This window comes from Lithobates pipiens, unplaced genomic scaffold (genome assembly GCF_037356315.1).
Source record: "Lithobates pipiens isolate NorthernLeopardFrog02 unplaced genomic scaffold, aLitPip1_a1.2 Scaffold_66, whole genome shotgun sequence".
Classification (NCBI taxonomy): Eukaryota; Metazoa; Chordata; class Amphibia; order Anura; family Ranidae; genus Lithobates; species Lithobates pipiens.
This window is the reverse complement of record NW_027507888.1, coordinates 1375356-1399072: the sequence shown is the minus strand read 5'-3', so window position 1 is coordinate 1399072 and position 23717 is coordinate 1375356. Positions and strand designations below refer to the sequence as shown.

Here is a 23717-nt window from a genome sequence, read left to right as displayed (position 1 = left end):
TCCGAAAGTGTAACAGAGGAAAAAGCTATTTTTCCATCCGCCATCGGATCGGGTGACGACGGGCACTGCGGCCCTTCGTCATCCGATCTCCCATAGGGGAGAGCGGCGCTGTGACAGGTCTGTCCCTGCGCAGTGTGCAGAGACGGACCTGTCATCTCCCTGCTCAGCGGGGATCGACTGAGTGATCCCCGCTGAGCAAACGGATATCCACGGGGCGGATCAGAACTGATCCGCCCTGTGTGAAAGGACCCTTAGGATAGGAAGTTAAAGGGGTGTTCCGGCCAATATTTAAAAAAAAAGTCATCAGCTACAGACACTGTAGCTGCTGACTTTTATTAAGGACAGTTGCCTGTCCAGCGATCCCGCGATGTCGGCCACCCCGAGGCCGATCTGTCCATTGGATTAGCTGCCGGCTCCTCCATCTTAAAGGGAAACAGGCAGTGGATTCTTGCAGCTTCACTGCCAGTTTCCTACTGCGCATGCGCGAGTCGCGCGGCGCTTTGGGAATGGCCCCGTTTTCTGTGACGCATGTCCCAGAAGGCAACGAGGCCACTCACCGAAGAGGACGAAGCACTGCGGAATATGAAGAGGCAGATTAGAAAGACTGCCTAGTAACAGCAGTTTCAAGTGAAAATTTTCAGTTTGAATGGGGTGTAGGTGGCTTTACTCGTGTATGCACTCTCACTTGTGTATATTGGCTTATGTGTACTGATATCTACAAATTTTAGTCAGGAATTATTTTGGGGAATTTGTCCTGAACCCGTGGTGCACTAAGTGCAAGTACCCCTTCGTACAGTATCCAGCTGCTCTGTAGTTCAGCCGGTCATAGATTTCAGTTGGCTAGCACCAGGGCTGGAGGTGCCTGAAAGGGGTGGGATGCTATGCGGCTGACTCGAGATGCCCATGTGCAAGTAGTTTTGGAGTTTGAACTTCCTTTTCTAAAAGGGGTGTGTGTGTATGTACAGTGCTTTGCGAAAGTTTTCGGTCCCCTTGAACTTTTCAACCTTTTGCCACATTTCAGGCTCCAAACATAAAGATATAAAATTTTTATTTTTTGTGAAGAATCACCAATATGTGGGACACAATTGTGAAGTGGAACGAAATCTATATTGAATTTTTGAAACTTTTTCAACCAATAAAAAAATGAAAAGTGGGGCGTGCAAAATTATTCGGCCCCCTTGCGTTAATACTTTGTAGAGCCACCTTTTGCAGCGATTAGCTGCAAGTCGCTTGGGGTATGTCTCTATCAGTTTTGCACATCGAGAGACTGAAATTCTTGCCCATTCTAACTTGCAAAACAGCTCGAGCTCAGTGAGGTTGGATGGAGAGCGTTTGTGAACAGCAGTTTTCAGCTCTTTCCACAGATTCTCGATTGGTTTCAGGTCTGGACTTTGACTTGGCCATTCTAACACCTGGATACGTTTATTTGTGAACCATTCCTTTGTAGATTTTGCTGTATGTTTGGGATCATTGTCTTGTTGGAAGATAAATCTCCGTCCCAGTTTCAGGTCTTTTGCAGATTCCAACAGGTTTTCATCCAGAATGGTCCTGTATTTGGCTGCATCCATCTTCCCCTCAATTTTAACCATCTTCCCTGTCCCTGCTGAAGAAAAGCAGGCCCAAACCATGGTGCTGCCACCACCATGTTTGACAGTGGGGATGGTGTGTTGAGGGTGATGAGCTGTGTTGCTTTTACGCCAAACATATAGTTTTGCATTGTGGGCAAAAAGTTCGATTTTGGTTTCATCTGACCAGAGCACCTTCTTCCACATGTTTGGTGTGTCTCCCAGGTGCCTTGTGGCAAACTTTAGACTAGAGTTTTTATGGATATCTTTGAGAAATGGCTTTCTTCTTGCCACTCTTCCATAAAGGCCAGATTTGTGCAGTGTACGACTGATTGTTGTCCTATGGACAGACTCTCCCACCTCAGCTGTAGTTCTCTGCAGTTCATCCAGAGTGATCATGGGCCTCTTGGCTGCATCTCTAATCAGTCTTCTCCTCGTCTGAGCTGAAAGTTTAGAGGGACAGCCAGGTCTTGGTAGATTTGCAGTGGTCTGATACTCCCATTTTAAAATGATCGCTTGCACAGTGCTCCTTGGGATGTTTAAAGCTTGGGAAATCTTTTTGTATCCAAATACGGCTTTAAAGAGGAAGTAAACCCTGATGGGTTTACTTCCTCTTTCATTCCCTGCAAAGGCAAAGCATAATGGACTACTATGCATCGCATAGTAGCCCATTATGTGTCACTTACCTGACACAGGAGCCAGCGAAGTCGCCGCTGTCCCCTGTAGTCCGTCGCATCCATTTTGCTGGTGGCGTCTCGCAGCTCCGCCGCTGTCATTCGGCGAGGTCACTCCCGCGCATGCGCACGGGAGTCGACGCGCGCGGCAGCTCCATTCTTGGAAATGCCGCGCTCAGTGCACCTGCGCACCGCTGTCTATGGCGCATGCGCCGTAGACAGCGGTGCCCGTTTTCGGAGATATTGCTTGGACCTACAGGTAAGCCTTAATCTAGCTTGCCTGTAGGTCAAAGTGGTTTGTAAGGGTTTACAACCACTTTAAATTTCTCCACCAGTATTACGGACCTGCCTGGCGTGTTCCTTGGTCTTCATGATGCTCTCTGCGCTTTCAACAGAACCCTGAGACTATCACAGAGCAGGTGCATTTATACAGAGACTTGATTACACACAGGTGGGTTCTATTTATCACCATCAGTAATTTAGGACAACATTGGATCATTCAGAGATCCTCGCTGAACTTCTGGAGTGAGTTTGCTGCACTGAAAGTAAAGGGGCCGAATAATTTTGCACGCACCGCTTTTCAGTTTTTTTATTTGCTAAAAAAAAAGTTTAAATTATCCAATAGATTTCGTTCCACTTCACAATTTGTGTCCCACTTGTTGGTGATTTTTTCACAAAAATTTAAATTTTATATCTGTTTGAAGCCTGAAATGTGGCAAAAGGTTGAAAAGTTCAAGGGGGCCGAATACTTTTGCAAGGTTATGTGTGTGTGTATATATGTATGTGTGTGTGTGTATATATGTATGTATATATGTGTGTGTGTGTGTATATATATATATATATATATATATATTAGTGTCTTCTTGTAAGCTAAAGCCTGCTTGATATGTTAAATACTCTAACCTTTTTTTTTTTTTCTTCTCTTCCTCTCTGAAAGCTTTTTATTCAACTTTTGGCTGGCCTCTGTTGCTTTTTTGTAATAGTGTAAAGATGTTCTTGCCTAGAAGGCAATGAGTGTTGATCACATGGGGTTTTTGAAATGGCTTGTCTCGCTTGTTTTGGCAAGAGGTAAACAAAGTATTTTCATATTCTGTGGTGCTGCAGTTCACATGCCCCCCCCCCCCCCCCGTCAATAAAATCCAGCGACGGGCTTAAGTCCTACATTCTGTGTGAATGGGCACAGATGCGGGAATCAGGAGTGTGCCCACATGGGTGTCCATCAAGAGCACTTATCCAACGTTGATTCTTTATGTGGGGATGAGCCACCAGCGCCCCTGAGGGTCCCCAGAATTGGAGGACCAGGACCACCCTGTGCAAAATGAACTGCACGGTGGAATGCCCCATCATTGGTGTTCTGGGGAGTGGGGGGGGGCAAATAGTGCTCCATTGGTGTTTGGGGGGGGGGGGGGATAGTGTGCCCCGTCATTGGTGGCCCCAGGTGAAATAGACACGGCAGGATACCTGTATATGACAAGGGACTCTGTCATGCATTATATTAGTAGTCCTGTCTGAAAATCTGCAGAATAGTATTGCAGGTCGTCGTGTTTTTATTTTTTATATTTTTAATTTTTATTTGATCTGATTTAATCAAAACAATCGGCTAACTAATGAATTATGAAAATGGCCATTAGTTGCAGCCCTAAATGCAATTATGCCAGCAAACAACCAGCTAGTTCTCTGCATGGAAAAGGGCCGCCACCATCATTGATGGCATTGAGTGAAGACAAGCCATGGATGTGGCCACTGCATCTGCACCGAGACCTAAAGAAGAAATTTAGCTTTATACCTACCTGGTGTCCAGACATCATGCAGCTTCCACCGTAAATGAGAGCAAAGTCTAAATAGGTCCAGCCTGAAGCTGTGTGTCTGAAAGTTCAGCCTTAATCTACTGTTGTAGGACCCTCATCAGCCTTGCCAGAGTGGAGGGCAGGTGTTTACCACCACATTACTGGGCAACCATAGCATGAATCGGATTAACCACTTGCCGCCCGCCCTATAACAAATAGACGGTGGCAAAGTGGTTGCATAATCCTGACTGGACGTCATATGATGTGATCAGGATTATGAGCCGCTGCGCGCCCCCAGGGGCGCGCATCGCGGCGATCGTTGTTGCGGGGTGTCAGTCTGACACCCGGCAACTACGTTCTCGGTAAAGAGTCTCCGACGGAGACTCTTTACCATGTGATCAGCCGTGTCCAATCACGGCTGATCACAGTGTAAATGGGAAAAGCCAGTGATCGGCTTTTCGTCACTCGCGTCTGTGCCGCCTATCAGTGCCCATCCATGCCCACCTGTGCCGCCTACCCATGCCCACCCGTGCCGCCTACCCATGCCAATTTGTGCCACCTATCAGTGCCCATCCATGTCGCCCATTAGTACCACCTTATCAGTGCCACATATCGGTGTCCATCAATGCCACCTCATCAGTGCCACATATCGGTGCCCATCAGTGCCGCCTTATCATTGCAACCCTATCAGTGAAGGAGAAAACTTACTTATTTGCAAAGTTTTGAAACAAACAAAAAATTTTTTTTTTTAAATTTTCGGTATTTTATTTGTTTAGCAAAAATAAAAACCGCAGAGGTGATCAAATACCACCAAAAGAAAGCTCTATTTGTGGGAAAAAAATGATAAAAATTTAATTTGGGTACAGTGTAGCATGACCGCGCAATTGTCATTCAAAGTGCGACAGCGCTGAAAGCTCAAAATTGGTCTGGGCAGGAAGGTGTTTAAGTGCCTGGTATTGAAGTGGCTAAGGCAGTGCTCGACAAAACCCGGTCGCCAGGTCGCATTGGCGACTAGAATCAGCGACCTTGCGCCTGGGGCAGCATAGCTGGGGGTATCCCGTCTCCGTGGACCCCCCCCCCCCGCGCGATCGCGTCGGGCCGCGCCGCAGGCGGCCGGTAATTGAGCCCCCGGCTTTGAGGCCTTCTGTGATCCTATGGCTCCTTCTGGAATCTGGCGCCCTCTTGTGGTGGCCGTTGGAATTACAACCAACAATGTTAATGGGCCAGTCTTTCTCCATCCCTTTACTTAGAACCCCTAAACAAAACAAAAAAAATATATATATATATATATATATATATATATATATATATAAATTTTTTTTTTTTTTTAATTTATTCTAACACCCTAGAGAGTAAAATGGTGGTCGTTGCAATACTGTCTGTCACACCATATTTGTACAGCGGACTTACAAGCGCACTTTTTTTGGGGAAAAAAAATTTATTTAATAAAAAAAAAAAAGACAACAGTAAAGTTAGCCCAATTTTTTTTTTTTATATATTGTGAAAGATAATGTTACGCCGAGTAAATCGATACCCAACATGTCACGCTTCAAAATTGCGGCCGCTCATGGAATGGCGACAAGCTTTTACCCTTTAAAATCTCCATAGGCGACGTTTAAAAAATTCTTCAGGTTGCACGTTTTGAGTTACAGAGGAGGTCTGGGGCTAGAATTATTGCTCTTACTCTACCGATCGCAGCGATACCTCACATGTGTGGTTTGAACACCGCTTTCATATATGCGTTCGCTTCTGCACGCAAGCTTGGCAAGACGGGGCGCATTTAAAACCAATTTTTTTTTCTTATTTTAACTTTTATTTTTATTTTTTTCACTGTTCTTTTAAAAAAAAAAAAAAAAATGTGTGTCACTTTTATTCCTATTACAAGGAATGTAAAAATCCCTTGTAATAGAAAAAAGCATGACAGGTCCTCTTTTATATATGAGATCTGGGGTCAGAGAGACCTCACATCTCATATTTACACTAAAATGCAATTTAAAAATGTCCCTCTAAGAGCTATGGGCAATGACTTGGAGACAGGTGGGGGGCTGGGGGCGCTATCTTCCCCTCACTCGTCTCCATGTCAGGCCAGGGACAGGTCCAGATCGCCGTCACGGACCTGGCTCCTAACTTTTTTAGCTGGCTCCTAGATTCCAAGCAAATTTGTCAACCCCTGGGCTAAGGTACTCTATGCAGTTGGTCCTCTGTGGGATTCTAGAATTGGAAAACTATGGCAATACTACTTTGAAAGTGTGCAAGTACTGTACAGGCAAAATTGCTCATGTACTAGATCAAATCACTGTAGAGAGCTATTTACAATCAGTCATGTCCTTCTCTTTATTATTTTATGTTTTTGATCCTGCCAGTGAATGTTGTGGTGGTGTGCTGTCCCCCACAGGCAAGTTTATCAATGTGCCTCAGGTTTTCTTTTTCCTCATGGGACACAGTCGACAGCAGATTGATGTCTCATGGGACACTGAGGAGAAAGGATCCTTTCTCCTCAGGATCAAGCCTGCAGAAGTGCCCCTATAGCAAAAATATATCTTGCTATCAAGGCAAGAGCAAGGAATGCTGGTAGGAGACCTCGGAGGAGGTTAAGGGCTGCTCTTTGCAAAACATTGCAAGGAGCAAGGCCATTTTGACATGTTGTAAAGGTATTTAAAGAGGTTGTAAAGGTTTTTTTTTTTCTTTTTTTTTTTTTCCTAAGTAGGTTCCTTTAAGCTAGTGCATTGTTGGTTCACTTAGACTTTTTTTTTTTTTTTTTTTTTCCTTCGATTTCCCTTCTAAATGGTTTTTTCTTTGAATTTCTCACTTCCTATTCCTCCTCAGTAAGCTGTTCTGGCTGACTAAACGCCACTTGGATGATGGTGTGAAGTTTACTGAGGAGAAACGAAGTGAGAAATTCAGACAAAGAAACATTTAAAAGGGAAATCTAAGGAAAAGGTAAATGAACCAACAATGCACTAGCTTAACCACCTAAGGACCGCCGCATGGGAATGTACGTCATCAGAATGGCATGTACAGGCACAAGCACGTACATGTACGTGCTTGCCTTCCAGCGGGTGGGGGGTCCGATTGGACCCCCTCCCGCTGGATGCGGCGGTCCGTTTCGCTGAATGAGAAGCTTCCTCCCGCTGTGTATAGTAAACACAGGCAGGGAGGAAGTGATGTCATTCTCCTTGGGGCGGTCTTTTTCAACCGACTACGAGGAGAACACTGAAAGTAAATGCACCAAACACTACACTAACATATATAGGCACAAAAATCCGCCCCCCCTCCCAGTCGGTGTCGCTGATTGCAGTGATCATTTATTTACTGATCACTGCATTCAGTGTCAGTTGTGACAGTAAAAAGTGTCAGGGCAGTTAGTGTTAGGTCCAGAGTAGCCCCCTACCCCCCCCAATAAAGGTTTAACCCCCCGATTGCCCCTAGAGTTAACCCTTTCACCCCCTTTTGCCAGTGTCACTAAGCGATCATTTTTCTGATCGCTGCATTAGTGGCACTGGTGTCGCTAATTCACTAGTTATTTTTTTAGGTTCACCGCCAGGTTTTTATAGCGCTAGGTACCCAGATATACTACCCAATAATGGTTTTAACCCCCTGATTGCCCCTAGTTAACCCTTTCACCAGCAATCACCGTATAAGTGTCACTGGTGATGCTAGTTAGCCAGTTATTTAGGTTCCCCGTCAGGTTTTTATATAGCGCCAGGGACCCCCATATACTACCTAATAAAAATTTGAACCCCCTGATTGCCCCTAGTTAACCCTTTCACCAGTGATCACCGTGTAAGTGTTACGGGTGACTCTGGTTAGTTTGCTTTTTATAGCATCAGGGCACCCACCATTTATTACCCAATAAAGGTTTAACCCCCTGATCACCCGGCGGGTGATATCAATTAGGTTTTAGGGTCAGGGTCTGCGTCGCCCCAGGCAGCGCTAGGTTAGTGACAGTACCGCTAACACCCACGTGCAAAGCATACACCTCCCGTAGTGGTATAGAATCTGAACAGATCAATATCTGATCTAATCAGATCTATATTGGCGTCCCCAGCAGTTTAGGATTCCAAAAAAACGCATTAGCAGGATCAGCCCAGATACCTGCTAGCACCTGCGTTTTGCCCCTCCGCCCAGCCCACCCAAGTGCAGTATCGGTCGATCACTGTCACTTACAAAACACTAAACACATAACTGCAGCGATTGCAGAGTCAGGCCTGATCCCTGCGATCGCTAACAGTTTTTTTGATAGCGTTTTACATTTAAATCCGGAAGGCAGTGCTTGGTTTTCGGGGTCCCGTACGTGGCTAGGCTCCCAAAAAGTCCCCCACATGTGGTATCTCCGTACTCGGGAGAAGCATCAGAATTAATTTTGTGTCATTTCACTTATGCCCATAGCATGTGTGAACAATATATCATTTAGTGACAACTTTGTGCAAAAAAAAAAAAAAAAGTTTTTTTTAATATTCCTGCAACTTGTGGCAAAATATAAAATATTTCATGGACTCAGCATGCCTCTCAGTAAATAGCTTGGGGTATCTACTTTCCAAAATGGGGTCATTTGGGGGGGGTTTGTGCTATTGGCATTTTATGGCCTTCGAAACTGTGATAGGTAGTGAGGAGTGGGGGGGGGGGGGGGTTGTACTGCCATTTATGCACCTCAAGAAGTGAGATGGGCAGTCGTAAATTAAAAGTTGTGTAAATTCCAGAAAATGTACTTTAGTTTGTAGACGCTATAACTTTTGTGCAAACCAATAAATCTACGCTTATTGACATTTTTTTTTTTACTAAAGACATGTGGCTGAATAAATTTTGCCCTAAATGTATGACTAACATTTAGTTCGATTTTTCTTATAACAAAAAGTAGAAAATATATTTTTTTTTCTCAATTTTCGGTCTTTTTCCATTTATATCGCAAAAAATAAAAATCGCAGAGACAATCAAATGCCATCAAAAGAAAGCTCTATTTGTGGGAAGAAAGGGACGCAAATTTAGTTTGGGTACAACATTGCATGACGCGTAATTACCAGTTAAAGCAGTGCAGTGCGAAATTTTAAAAAGACCTCTGGTGTTTAGGCTGACTATTGGTCCGAGGCTGAAGTGGTTAAAGGAACCTATTTAGAAAATAAACAAAGCTTTACAACCCCTTTTAATTCTTTAAAGAATAAGTCTCTTTAACATGTTTACCGTATATATATTTTGTGTATGGCTAAAGTTACACCAGTTTACCACCTTGATCTAAATTACTCCTGATTTAAAAAAGCTTCATTTCTATAAATGTCCAATTTCTTTTCATTTTAGTACCATTTTTTGATCTTATTGGGTTTTAGGAGAATGCCTTTTCCTAAAGCTACTTCAGCAACACTTAAAAAATGTTTAGTACTACTTGGTTGGACTTGTGTATTACATCCTTGCTGTTTTTTTTTTTCTTTTCAGGCCAGCTGCATAGCATCACTTTTCAGAGACAAGAGGAAGATTACTTGAAACTGACTGTACGCTGCAGGCCCTGTATCTTTGTTCTGGGACATAACTGCAGTGCCCGAGGCAAGGTGGTTAATGCTCTTTTGGGTGATCCTCTTCTGCCAGTTGGAACATGTTGTGACCCAGACACCTGTAAGCGAAGGCGCATTAGTTTTAGACATGGCAAACAGACTTTGGTAAGTTTGGCACTGCCTGAGCAATATGAACTAGTTCATCAGCTGGTAGCTCATCAAGGTAAATGGGACACCATTCCTGAAGAGGATTTGGATATACCAGAAGATGAAGAGGACCCTGCACACAGATTGGCTGAGCTTGAAGTAACCTTGCCTTACCACTTGCTGCAGGTATGTGGTTTTTTTTTTTGTTGTTATATAGATATGTTCTAAAATATTGTGTATTGGTGAGTCTCCATTAAATAAAAAGTGAAGTTACAGTAATGTGTACATTCTTAGAGGTTTCTGATCACTGTGGTATTGGAGTAGATCTGAGGAAGCACAGGAGTATATCTCCTTTTTTGGGTCTAAAACTATTAGACAGGGGCCAGGGGCGGACTGACCATTGGGCCACTCGGGCACTGCCCGAGGGCCCCATGCCACCAGGGTGCCCCATCAGGGCTGCCCCACCTCTCCACTACCTTCTCAGCCAATAGAAACATGTCTGTGTATACTGTGTGTGGGTGTGTTTGTGTATACTGTGTGGCCCCATAATTTGATTGCCTGGGGGCCCCATGAGTTGTCAGTCCGCCGCTGGTCCTAGCACATGAATTGGGAGAAGGGGAAAGATGTAAGGGCATGTTGGATGAGTAAAGAATGAAGTATATAGGGAGTATAGGGCTACATGTGGTGGTGGGGTAGCGGGGTGTTGTGTGTCTGAGCAGGGGATCGGGGGCAAAGCTCCTGTTTTCTACATCTGAACTAGGTGTTTATGGGAGAAATGTTTTCAGTCATCTGGAACCTGAGAAAATTATCCAAATTTGTGCCTGTCATGGTGTTGCGCTATTAGTTGTTCTTAGCTTTTTTTTTTTTTTTTTAATTTCTTTGTGACCTGTAAATTGTACAACTCAGTTGAATAACATTTTTAGATCAAAAAGCACAAGGAGAAAAAAATGGACTTTATAGGCACCGATTATAAAAATAACAGTTTATTAAACACAAGATACAAAAGGGAATTTTCATTAAAACTTTATTTTGCAGAGTCAATACATGCAAAACTGTTGCTTTTACTCTCTAAAACAGCAAAAAAAATGCCAAACATCATAGTCCTGCAACAGTGTATGGTATGTAGTAACACGCTTGCTCTACATCTTTTGCATATGAATGCTTCATCGGGAGCTTAATAGCTGTTCTACAAAAGATGGGAGTGACATATAAGCATATGCGTAATCTAACAAAGTACATTGGTAGTGTTCCACATTTTTTAGCAGAATTCATCCCAAAGGGTAAATATGCAGCAGATACCCATAAGTGACATGCAACTGGCGATTTAAGGTTCAATGTGGGGGTGTGCCCGTTAAACAGGAAAAAGTAATATTTGTAAAAAAAAAAAAAAGCAAGGGTGAATATCCCCATATCATCAAAGTGTCCATTATTTGAGAAAAGATAGCAGATTTGAAAAAACCCAATTCCTGCATAAAAGCAGACGAGGGAAGATGGCAAATAGTATTGGCCAAAAGCCCTACCTCTGCACATAGACCATACAGGAGCGATCTCATTAGGTAGCCAGATAGTAGATGGTATTAATGTAATAGTAACCAACATAAACAGACCACAGTGACCTCAAACACAAACATATGATAACAAGGGTTTAATATCTATATATAGTACCTAGTATTCATAATACAAAGAACATTGAGGCGTTTGACACTTAGCTACTCTCACCTGTTAAATAAACTAAGGTGAACAAATCAAAGCCATCTGGTATCTTAGTTAAAGCAAGGAGACAGACTGTGTGCTGGGCTCCTGGTAGTTGGCCCTAACAGTTTTCTATCTAAAAACAATAAGGCCCCTTTCACATGGGACAGATCAGTAATGATCCACCGCTTGATGATCGGCTTGCTCAGCGGGGATTGCTCCGTTTGTCCCCGCTGAGCCGGCAGATAACAGGGCGCTCCTCGCACACTGTGCAGGTACCGCCCTGTCGGCTCACAGTTCTTCTCTATGGGGGATCGGATGAACACGGACCATCTGTCCATGTTCATCCGATCCGCTCTGCAGACGGATAGAAAAATAGTATTTTCTTCCGTCTGCAGAATCGGACAATGGCTGAGGCGGACGATATCGGGTGTCTGCGGATGTTCAACTACAGACACCCGCTATCCCATAGGAATGCATGTATGTCCGTATTTTATCCGCAAACGGATGGATGAAATATGGACATACTGTCCGCATGTGTGAAAGGGGCCTAAAACATGTATCCAATGACTGGATCTGAAAGGTAAACTGATATTGTAGCAATCTAGGAATTGGTAAGAACAAGTCCAAGAAGCAACAAAGTAGCTAAGATAGTCCTCATAGTAGATGAAGGGAATACACACCTTGATCTGCAGAAAATTTGTAAGCAGCTGAAAGCAACAGAGAGCACCAAGACAACTGACTGCCTGTGAAGGATTCCCTCTTGTAGAGCTAGACAGGGCTGCTCTATATACACACCCCAGACAGGTGTGTGGCTGACTTGGCCATCACCAAGGTGCACACCCACACCCCCTAGTGGCCAACAGCCATAACTACCACTGATGGAAAAATGCCACTTAGAGCAGATGTGACCCATCAAACACGGGGATGGTAAAAGGGGAGATAGTGGGGCAGAGGATGGTTGGCCTGTAAGATGACTAGAACAATTAGGGGGAGGAAAGAAGGGAACCACAAAGGCTCCGACCACAATGCACCCCACAATCAGATTATATAAATACTGTATTGCGGCTTTCTGGCCGCACACACAACCATCATACCAGTATGTCACAGGGATCCGAAGCACAATACCAAGAGGAAATCCACTGCCAGGCTTCTGGAACAAAAAGACATAAAATAAGTTAGATGTAGTATATTCTAATGTATAAAACGTATAATAAACTAGAAATTAGGGGAAGATACTGCGCTGTAGCCAAAGTGGGGATCAACAGCTAACACCCAAACAAACAAAGTTCAGTGAAAATGGGGGAAAGGTGGTGTAGCGCTAGTGAGTGAATTGAAAAATAACTCCAAAAATTGTATGTTGAGAAGTGATGATAATAAAACTAATACTATAACACATGCATGTGACAAAATGTGCAAAAATGCGTAAAAACACAATGCAAATATTCGCTAATATGTGTATGCGTGTGTGTATGTGTATGCGTGTGTGTGTATATGTATGCGTGTGTGTATATGTATGCGTGTGTGTATATGTATGCGTGTGTATATGTATGCGTGTGTGTGTATATGTGTGTGTGTGTGTGTGTATATATGTATGTATATGTGTGTGTATATATGTATGTATATATATATATATAATCACTACTGTAAGGGGTTCATGTTTTTACTGTAGAACTGTGAAAGTAATATTTACAGTAGCTCTGTACGATAAAGGGCTCCTCATTTTAGTTTTTTTTAACCCCATTATGTTACTGGCCGATCAATTATGAAAATAGTAATCGATTTCATAATCGATTAGTTGACGATTAAGCGATTAGTTGTTTCAGCCCTAGATTTGACACTACGGGGGTCTCGTTCATTGTCCTGGCAGTTATCTCACAGGATCGGGGTGGGGGGACTGGAGGATACTTTAGCATGAGACTAAATGGATTGAACGCCTGAGTTTGTATAAGATTTATTACTGTTGTCTTGATTTTATTTTGGTCTAGTTTAATGTTCCTAGATTTTCCTTCTTAAGTGTACTACCTCATGGGCAACTATATAAAAAATGTGTGTCCATCCTGATTCTTGAATGTACATCTCTTGCTATATATATATATATATATATATATATATATATATATATATATATATATATATATATATATATATATATATATATATATATATATATATATATATATATATATATATATACACACACACATACATATACACACACAAATCTTGGTGGATATCAGTGGCTGTAATATAAGTCCCAACAAAACAGTCCACATGGATAATGGAAAAGTGTCAGTGTTGGTATTCCCAGTAAAAAGATCAGACAGCCACACAATTCAGTTGGACTGGGAACAGCGACTTATCTGGAGTGATTTCAGAGAGAAATACTCTTACCAGAGAAAATCGACACATCTGTCGTTTGACAGTGGGTCAACTGCGCTCGTTATCTCAGGTGTTGTATGTCGGTGGTAGATTCACGTAAATCGCCGCACTGTCTCCGGATTTCAGACTCCCAATATCAGTGGCTGTAACGTGCGTCTCCCGGGTCAGCAGGGTCCAATTCACATTGGGGTGCCATCTTGTATCTCCGATGAAAAAGCTGTGCCTGTAATCTCCAAAATATATAATATAATGTATAATAAACTAGAGCTGCAACTAACGATTATTTTCATAATAGATTAATCGTCCGATTATTCGATTAATCAGATAAAAAAACTGAAAGTGTATGTATATGTGTATATATATATGTGTATACACACACACGTACGTGTCCCCCCCCCTGGTGTCTCGGGTTTTCTCACCCCTTCATTGTGACAGCGGCTCCTCCTCGGTGTGCCGGGGTGGTGTGGGGCGGAGTCTCAGTCCGGAGCCGCCACACGTGACTCGGCCAACTCCTCCAAATAGAGCGAAGGGCACCCCGAAGCTGGGAGATGGATGCACGCATGTGCAGAGCACAACCTCCAATCATGGCAGTGCTGGAAGGCTGCTGGGTAGAGGGGAGAGGGGGACCCGAAAGCAGCGCAGGCGCGTTGCTGGCGGGACGTCAGCTGGGTGGAGAATGCAAGCAGGCGTTGCTGCGTAGTCATGGACGTGGTGCATGCGTAGGACACGGGAAGATGCACATGATTCTAATGGACCGGCAGGGGGGGGAAGGTGCAGACTAGGGGTGCAACGGATCAAAAACTCACGATCGGATTGTTCCTCGCATCAGAGTCACGGATCGGATCAATTTTCGGATCATTAAAAAAAATAACACTATCCCCGCCCCCCACAGCCACATTGTTTAAATAAAAGGTATAACACTATCTCCCCCCCCCCCCCCAATAAAATGCAGCTTTTTACAAGCATAAACAGTCAGCATATCACTGATTTGCGCCAAGCTCACCACTGATCAAAGTTCCTCCAAACAGACCGCAGTGATGAGTCCCGGGATGCCTATTGGCGCAAATCGTCAGTGATATGCTGACTGTTTTTATGCTTGTCATAAGCTGCGTTTTATTGGGGGGGGGGGGGGTGGGGGGGAGATAGTGTTGTACCTTTTTTATTTAAATCAACAATGTGGCTGTGCCAAGCAAGTGGAAAGGCATAAATAGGATTAGATAATTAACTGCTATCTAATAGATAGTAATTAGGTTAGATTAGGTAATGTAGTGGTACCTGCATAAAAAGTTTTGAATGAGGGCAGGCAAGGCATCCAGCGTGACTCCTCCAGAATTCCTTCACTTGGGCTGACACAGGCTGAACGCCGTGCTGGGGTGACGTCAGCGCGCAGCTCACCGCTGCCGGGTGTACCAAGATGGCCGCCAGCTCCAGCGGATCGCATGGTGCGGACCAACTAATCGATAATGAAAATCGTTGACAACGATTTTCATTATTGATTATCGATAATATCGATTAAGCGTTTCAGCCCTATAATAAACCAGCAAGTAAATTACAAACTGCAATCAAATTGCAGGGTACAGTAACAAACTCAATATAAATCTAAACCAGGCACATATGACCGCGGTAAGGGATTGGATGACGCTTATATCACCAAAAATTTGTATAATCAAAGGTGGGGTACACCTATAACAAAAGGAAGAGAGAAAAAGGAGGGGGGGACAGGGTTAAAAAAAGGGGGGTGGGAGAGAGTGACAGGAGGCATAGCAACAGCAAGAGATGTACATTCAAGAATCAGGATGGACACACATTTTTTTATATAGTTGCCCATGAGGTAGTACACTTAAGAAGGAAAATCTAGGAACATTAAACTAGACCAAAATAAAATCAAGACAACAGTAATAAATCTTATACAAACTCAGGCGTTCAATCCATTTAGTCTCATGCTAAAGTATCCTCCAGTCCCCCCACCCCGATCCTGTGAGATAACTGCCAGGACAATGAACGAGACCCCCGTAGTGTCAAATCTAGGGCTGAAACAACTAATCGCTTAATCGTCAACTAATCGATTATGAAATCGATTACTATTTTCATAATTGATCGGCCAGTAACATAATGGGGTTAAAAAAACCTAGAATGAGCCCTTTATCGTACAGAGCTACTGTAAATATTACTTTCACAGTTCTACAGTAAAAAAATGAACCCCTTACAGTAGTGATTATCTGCTTTTTTTTTTCTACTATAAAGGGCTCATTTTAATTTTGTTAACCCCATTATGTTACTAAATGTCTTAGACCTGGTTCATATCTATGCGTTTTATGGTGCTTTTTGCAGAAATGCACTACAGTTCATTTACATGGTTTCCTATAGGACACGTTCACATCTGAAAGGGTCAGGGACTTTTAAACGCAAAATGGTGCTTTATTTGTTCACTACACTTCAATAGAGAAGCTGCAGAAAAGCATGTAATGCATTTTTTCAGCAATTTGTGTTTTTTAATTTGGCCAAAAAAATGCATATTGCAGTAAATTCACGTGCGCAAAAATCAAAACGCACTGCAGAAGCAGATCAAAAGCAAACTGTATAGGTGTACCGAGCCTTATGCTGGCCACACGGATCAATTTTCAGATGAGAATATTCAGACGAAAAATCTTTGTACATTCGCTGAAAGAATTTTGTTTGAAATTTTCACTTGTTTTTAACATTCTGTTTTTAAAATGAACTATTTCTGAATGAAAACTACATACTGTCAGAAAACTTCTTAGTCAAAGGAATTTTCAATTTCCAAATTTTCCCGTCACTGTGATTGAAAATGACCATCAATTTGACCCACTTTTTTTTTTGTTTAAAAGGCTATTAACCGATTAATCTAAACAATAATCGGCCAACTAATCGATTATGAAAATTGTTGGTTGCAGCCCTAGTCAAATCTGTGGCATAAATCCAAATGCCTACTTAGGTTTAACATAAGGGGGTAAAGTTGACGACATCAAGTCCTATGTGAAGGGCAGGAGAAAATGTTAGGGTTGTGTCCTTAATACTGTCAAATGTGGATCAAGTGTACTTTATGACGTAGAAGTCAGGGAAGGTGTAGGAGCATTGGGCATCAAGTGTGGTGCTAGCTAAAGAACATGTGAAAGCTAAATCTGTTGTGACTGGCAGAAGAAAAGGAAGTGGAACCTGACCCAGATGGGTTCTGTAGTAGGTTTAGTGCTTGTGCCGCTCCAAATCCTAGATGTGTATTAGTGCGTGAAGTTGTAGATGCATTAGGATTTGGACTCGTACGTGTCGAGTCACAATGCGATCTTAAATTGGATAGAAGCATTTAACACTCCTACAAAGTCCATTCTTTCAACTGCCAATTAGAGGATTCCTAAAGGGGGGAAAAAAAGGTGGGGAGGGGGCAAAAGAAAAAAGGGGGTTGGTACATATAGTGGTATGAGATGTACAGCGCCAATTTCCACTAGTAGTTAAAGTAGTAAATGTATGCATTTACAGGTGAATAACAAACCTGTTACATCTGAAGGAAAACTGCCCCAAAGCATGATGCTGCCACCACCATGCTTCACTGTGGATATGGTGTTCTTTTGATGATGTGGTGTTTTTGTGCCAAGCCTGTTTTTGGAAAATTTAGCCAGGCTTGGATGTTTTTCTCAAAAAAAAAAAAAAAGCTTCCGTCTTGCCACTCTACCCCATAGCCCAGACAAATGAAGAATACGGGAGAATGTTGTCACATGTACCACACAGCCAGTACATTCCAGATATTTCTACCTTTTTAATGTTGCTGTAGGCTTCTTGGCAGTCTCTCCAGTCTTTTCGTCTTTTCATAAATTATTGGAGGGACATCCAGTTATTGGTAATGTCACTGTGGTGCCATATTTTCTCCACTTGATGACTCTATTCACTGTGTTCAATGGTATATCTAATGCCTTAAATTCTTTTGTACCCTTCTGACGGATACCTCTTTAACAATGGGATCCCTCTGATGCTTTGGAAACTCTCTGTGGATCATGCTTTTGCTGAAGTATGCGACTAAGAAAATGTCAGGAAAGACTTTATAGAACTGAACTTTATTGGGGTTAATCGGAAGAATTTTAAATGATGGCACTTAGAAATAAAGTAGCGGCTAGTGTGCCAACATCCCTGAGATGGATCTCACAAAAGTGAGTATACCCCTCAGTTTTTTAAATGTTTTGTTAGCTTTTATGTGACAACACTGAAGAAATTACACTTTGCTACAATGTATAGTAGTGAGTGTATAACAGTGCAAATTCGCTGTCCCCCTCAAAATAACGCAACAGCCATTCATGTTGAAATTGACAACAAAAGTGAGTAAAACCCCTAAGTGAAACTGTGTCCGATTTGGGCCCAATTAGTCACTTTCCCCCTCTGCTGTCATGTGACTCATTAGTGCTGCAAGGTCTCAGGTGTGAATGAGAAGCAGTTGTGTTAAATTTGGGGTTATCGCTCACTTTCATACTAGTCACTGGAAATTCAGCAAGGCACCTCATGGCAAAGAACTGAGGACCTGAAAAAAAGAATTGTTGCTCTACATAAGGATAGCCTAGGATAGAATGCAGAGACCCTGAAACTGAGCTGCAGCATGGTGGCCAAGACTAACTGCATTTTAACAAGACAGGTTCCGCTCAAAATGGGCCTCACCATGGTCGACCAAACAAGTTGAGTGTGCTCAGCGCCATATCCAGAGGTTGTCTATGGGAAATGTATGAGTGCTGCCAGCTTTGTTGAATGGGTGGGGGTCAGCCATTCAGTGCTCACACCATAAGCCACACCTCAAATTGGTCTGCATGGCTGTCATCCCAGAAGGAAGCCCATTTAAAAGAAGCGCAAAGCCCGCAAACAGTTTGTAGACAAGCGGAATAAGGACATGGTCTGACCATGTCCTGTGGTCTTAGACAAATATAAACTTATTTGGTTCAGATGCTGTCAAGCGTGTGGCAGCAACCAGGTGATGAGTACAGACCAGTGTCTTGCCTACAGTCAAGCATGGTGGTGGGAGTGTCGTGGTCTGTGGCTGCATGAGTGCTGCCGGCACGGGGGCGCTGCAGTTCATTGAGGGAACCATGAATGCCAACATGTACTGTGGCATACCGAAGCAGAGTATGATCCGCTCCTTTTGAAGACTGGGCTGCAGGGCAGAATTCTAACATAACAACCCCAAACGCACCTCCAAGATGACCACTGCCTTACTAAAAAAGCTGAGGAAAGAGGACTTAAGTGGCAACCTGTGAAGCTCTGGTGAACTCCATGCCCAAGAGGGTTAAGACAGTGATGGAAACAATTGGTCCAATTTGAACATTTTCACTTGGATTTAAAAAAAATGAGGGGTGTACTCACTTTTGTGTGTGTATTTCTATATTGCCCTGTTTCCCTGAAAATAAAACCTAGTGTGATTGTCTGTGATGGCTGCAATATAAGCCCTACCCCCCAAATAAGCCCTAGTTAAATTCATTGTAGGTCTTATTTTCAGGGTAGGGCTTATTTGGAAGGTAGGCCTTATATTTTATTCACCTTCTGACACAGCTCCTCTCTTTAGCCATTGGGTTGTTAGGACACCTTTAGGAGAGGACTAGGCATAACATGTAATGAGAACTCAGAACTTCTAGTTCCACCCAAGGGGCGGTCCCTTAGGTAACAACCCCTCAGCCTGCCATGCAGCTTCAGTTTTATTTTGCCTAGTGGAGAAGGACCTAGGAACCCTGCAGGCCCATCGGTCCATTTTTTATTTTTCTGCAGAAGCTTTGCTTTTTGCGCAAGACAGCAGATCACAGCATCTGCTATCAACAGCCGGCTGGGTGACAGGCTGGATACCCTTATCCTTGTAGTCCAGCCTGGTCAGCAAGCGCGTGCAGACCAGAGCTACGCACTGGGCCAGCCACGACGTACCTCAGCTCCAGGTGGTTAATGCTCTGGAGCACACACATGACCGGGGTACTGATATCTGCGTCAGTGGGCCGGGCCAACAGCCACCCTGTACTGATCGGCGAGTGGGTTTGTGATGGAATGTCTCCCAGCTCTGCAGGACTGGTAAGTACAGCTCTACCTGCCTCGGTGGGGCTCAGCAGCTGGGAATTCCCTGGGAGGTCTATTTGGGGGTCCCTCACCACCTCTTCTCTCCCTGTCCTCATCTCCCCCCCCCCTCCCCGTGGGGATGCTACGTGAGTCTGCTGAGCCGTGTGTCAGATGCAGAGGCTTTCTGGGGGGGGGGGGGTCTGTGCTGGCTGTGCCCTGATGTGATTCTCTCCCTGGGGGGGGTGTCTGGTGGCTGTGCCTGTCGATCGCTGCAGTGCTGTTCGCCACCATTTCTCTTCCACTGTCCACTGTATACAGTGTTCGGCTATCTTGGGTGAGGGCAAGGAGCAGCATGCTTTCCTGGAGCTTGGCGGCCATTTTCCCTGTTTTGTGTGGTTTATACTTTGTATGCTCGGTGGCCATTTTTCTTGGCGCCAGAACACGTTGTGGATCAGTTCAGCGCCATAGGCAGCAACTCTAGACAGCGCAGTGTGATCTCCTATGCACCTGGGGGCTGACAAGGGACACGGGCACTACTAGCTGGACAGCGCAGAGCCAGTCAGGGTGGTGAGTCCTGCGGGAAAGAGCCTCTCAGCCAGCAGCAGTTAGGAGGGTGGGACCATCACTGTCCTAAGTCCCCATTGGGTGGCAGACAGGGGTAGGGTCAGCATTGCTTCAGAAACTGGTGTTTCTTCCCCCAAAATCCAGGCAATTGCAACCGGTTCGCCTGCAGATGGATGCTTTGTCGGTTTCCTGCCCCCCACCTTCCTCCGGGGAGAGCTCTGACAAAGACTCGGGCCCTGCTGAGGCTGGTGACCCCTGTTCTGTCGTTTTCAGATGACACTGAGTCCGGTCCATGCGCGACAAAGAGCTTGTTGTAGCACTTATCACAGCTGTGCGTGATACCCTGAAGATTCAGGAGCCAGCAGATCCCTCTGCTGATGTAGCGGTCCCTTTTGGGTCCCGTAAGCCAGCCTGTTAACCTAAGGTGTTCCCGTATCTGACTTATTTTGACAAGTTCATTTACAAGGAATGGGGTCGACCACAACAGACCTTTTCGGTCCCCAAATACATTGCAGTGCGTTACCTCCGGTCGTGGACCCCCCACTGCTTTTTCGTCTGCCTGGGGCTTCGTCCAAGTGTCCCCAGCACGACAGGACGACTTCTGAAGGACCCAAGAGTCCCTGAAACCGAAAGCCTGTGAGCAAAAGTGCTACCGCATGAAGGTTTGCCACCACCCGTGACACGGTGGGGGTTCGCCTTTGGGAGTTTGCAGCCCGGTGGACCTCTTGGCTGTCTGACCAATGGGTCTTCGATCTGATTTCCTCCTGCTACAAGATAGTTCCTCTCTTGGCCGCAAGGGACCTGCTGAGTCGTGGGGTGATAGTACCTGTTCCGTAATTGGAATGTTTCCAGGGGTTCTACTCAAACCTGTTTGAAGTCCCCAAGAAGGAAGTACCTGCACATACCCATATGCCTCCGGCATCAGAAGTTTCTGCGACTTGCAGTCAAGGAAGCCCACTACCAGTTTGTGGTGCTCCCCTTTGGTTTGGCATCAGCCCCCGAGTCTTTGCCAAGGAATTGTCTCCTGTTTTGGTGTTGCCGTGGGATCGCGATCGTGGGATACCTAGACGATCTCCTCCTGAGAGCATCTTCCGCTTCAGAGTTAGGATGTGGCGATCACCATGCAGACCCTGCAGGAATTTTGGTGGCTGTTGAAAGTAAAAAAACGTCTGTGATTGTACCAACTCAGCGTTTGGAGTACCTATGTTTACTGCTGGACTCCACGGAAGCGAGTGTTTCTCCCTTCAGACAAGCTGCAGACTCATGTTAGTAAAACTGCTAATGAACCGCAGGTAGTCGTCGCTATGTTTCTGCATGCAAGTCCTGGGGCTCATGGTGGCCTCCTTTTTGAGGCAGTACCGTATGCCCAGTTTCACACCAGAGTCCTGCAGAAGGAGATTTTGTCAAAATGGGACATATTTCCGTTGTCCCTGGATCGGCAGATTCAGTTGAGCCAATTAGTCAAGGATTCCCTGCTCTGGTGGCTGAGGTCCCTGGCACTTCCATCGAAGTTGCTCCTACCTCTGAAATGGACACTGATCACAACGGACGCCAGCCTATCAGGCTGGGGTGGAGTAATGGGAGTTCAGTTGACCCATTGTCTCTGGTTGGTGGAGGAATCCAAGTTGCTGGGCAATCTGCTCGAACGGAGAGCGATCAAGCTATACCTCTCCACATGGTCGATAAGACTGCAAGGGCGTCTGATCAGGATCCAGTTAGACAACACCACGGCTGTGGCACACGTCAATCACCCAGGAGGAACAAGAAGCTCGGCCGCTGCACGGAAGGTCGCTCCCATACTTCGGTGGGCAGAGCGACATTTATCGGCCATTTACATCCCGGGAGTGGAACTGGCAGGTGGACTAAGTCGCCAGATGCTGGACCCAGGAGAATGGGCGTGGCATCCGTAGGTGTTCACGCTACTGTGCCTGCGGTGGTCCACACCCATTCTGGATGAAAACCTGTTGGAGTGTGCAAAAGACCTGAAACTGGGACGGAGATTTATCTTTCAACAAGACAATGATCCCAAACATACAGCAAAATCTACAAAGGAATGGTTCACAAATGTATCCAGGTGTTAGAATGGCCAAGTCAAAGTCCAGACCTGAATCCAATCGAGAATCTGTGGAAAGAGCTGAAAACTGCTGTTCACAAACGCTCTCCATCCAACCTCACTGAACTTGAGCTGTTTTGCAAGGAAGAATGGGCAAGAATTTCAGTCTCTCGATGTGCAAAACTGATAGACATACCCCAAGCGACTTGCAGCTGTAATCGCAGCAAAAGGTGGCTCTACAAAGTGTTAACGCAAGGGGGCCGAATAATTTTGCACGCCCCACTTTTCAGTTTTTTATTAGTTAAAGTTTAAAATATCCAATAGATTTCGTTCCACTTCACAATTGTGTCCCACTTGTTGGTGATTCTTCGCAAAAAATTTAAATGTTATATCTTTATGTTTGAAGCCTGAAATGTGCCAAAAGGTTGAAAAGTTCAAGGGGACCGAATACTTTCGCAAGGCACTGTATTTCTCCAGCAAGGAGTTGACCAGAGATTGGCATTAAGCACCATCAAAGGACAAATTTCAGCATTGGCTGTCTTTTTTTTTTTTTTCCCCAACAACCCCTGTCATAGCACTCCTTAATGAGTACCTTTGTCCAGGGGGTTCCAATGAGCAGAAGTTCCACTGTAGGGTGTAACCCCGCTTTAAGTATGCCTGTGATGTGGCCCTGGATACGGTCCCCCTGCTCTCTAGAGAATCGGTATCGACAGTGGTGCTATGGCGCCTGTTTTAGCTGAAATGCTGGTCTGTGGACCAGGCATCTAAAAAAGCTCTGGCGGATTTGCCCTTCCAAGGTGAGAGGCTTTTTGGAGCTTCGCTGGATGACCTATTAAAAATGTTACCGGTGGGAAGAGCACGTTGCTCCCACAGTCCAGGAAGGATAAGGAGCCATGCCATAGGCAAGGGCCCTCTCTTTCCGCTCGAACTGCTTTTTCGCCCGCCTAGGTCGGCAGGTAAGTGCTCCCACTCAGACAAGGGGCCTGCTGAATGACAAAGTATTCCTGGTTTTGCAAGCCAAACAAGTCTGTGAACAAACATGTTACCGCATGAAGGTTTGCTCCTGCCCAACTCTCGGGTGGGGAATCGCCTTCAGGAATTTGCAGCCCAATGGACCTCTCTACTGTCCGACCAGTGGGTTTGTGAGCTGGTTTCATCGGGATACAAGATGGCGTTTCTTTCTTGTCCACCAAACAGATTTTTGCCCTCCAATGTACCTCTACTTCCAGCTCACCGGAAGCCCTGTTCGGGGGCCGTACAGGACCTGCTACTGCGCGGTGTGATAGTACCTGTACCGACTCTGGAAAGGTTTCAGGAATTCTACTCAAATCTGTTTGTAG

General features: G+C 44.7%; 1 long non-coding RNA gene across 1 annotated transcript in view; it reads left to right on the top strand.

The window, feature by feature from the left end:
* The window catches only part of LOC143958951 (uncharacterized), a 51291-nt gene that overhangs the window by 8544 nt on the left and 19030 nt on the right, over nucleotides 1-23717 (top strand). Inside the window, exon 2 of the long non-coding RNA XR_013270161.1 lies at nucleotides 9454-9842. This is a non-coding gene — a long non-coding RNA (uncharacterized LOC143958951). The remainder of the gene's footprint in view (nucleotides 1-9453; nucleotides 9843-23717) is intronic.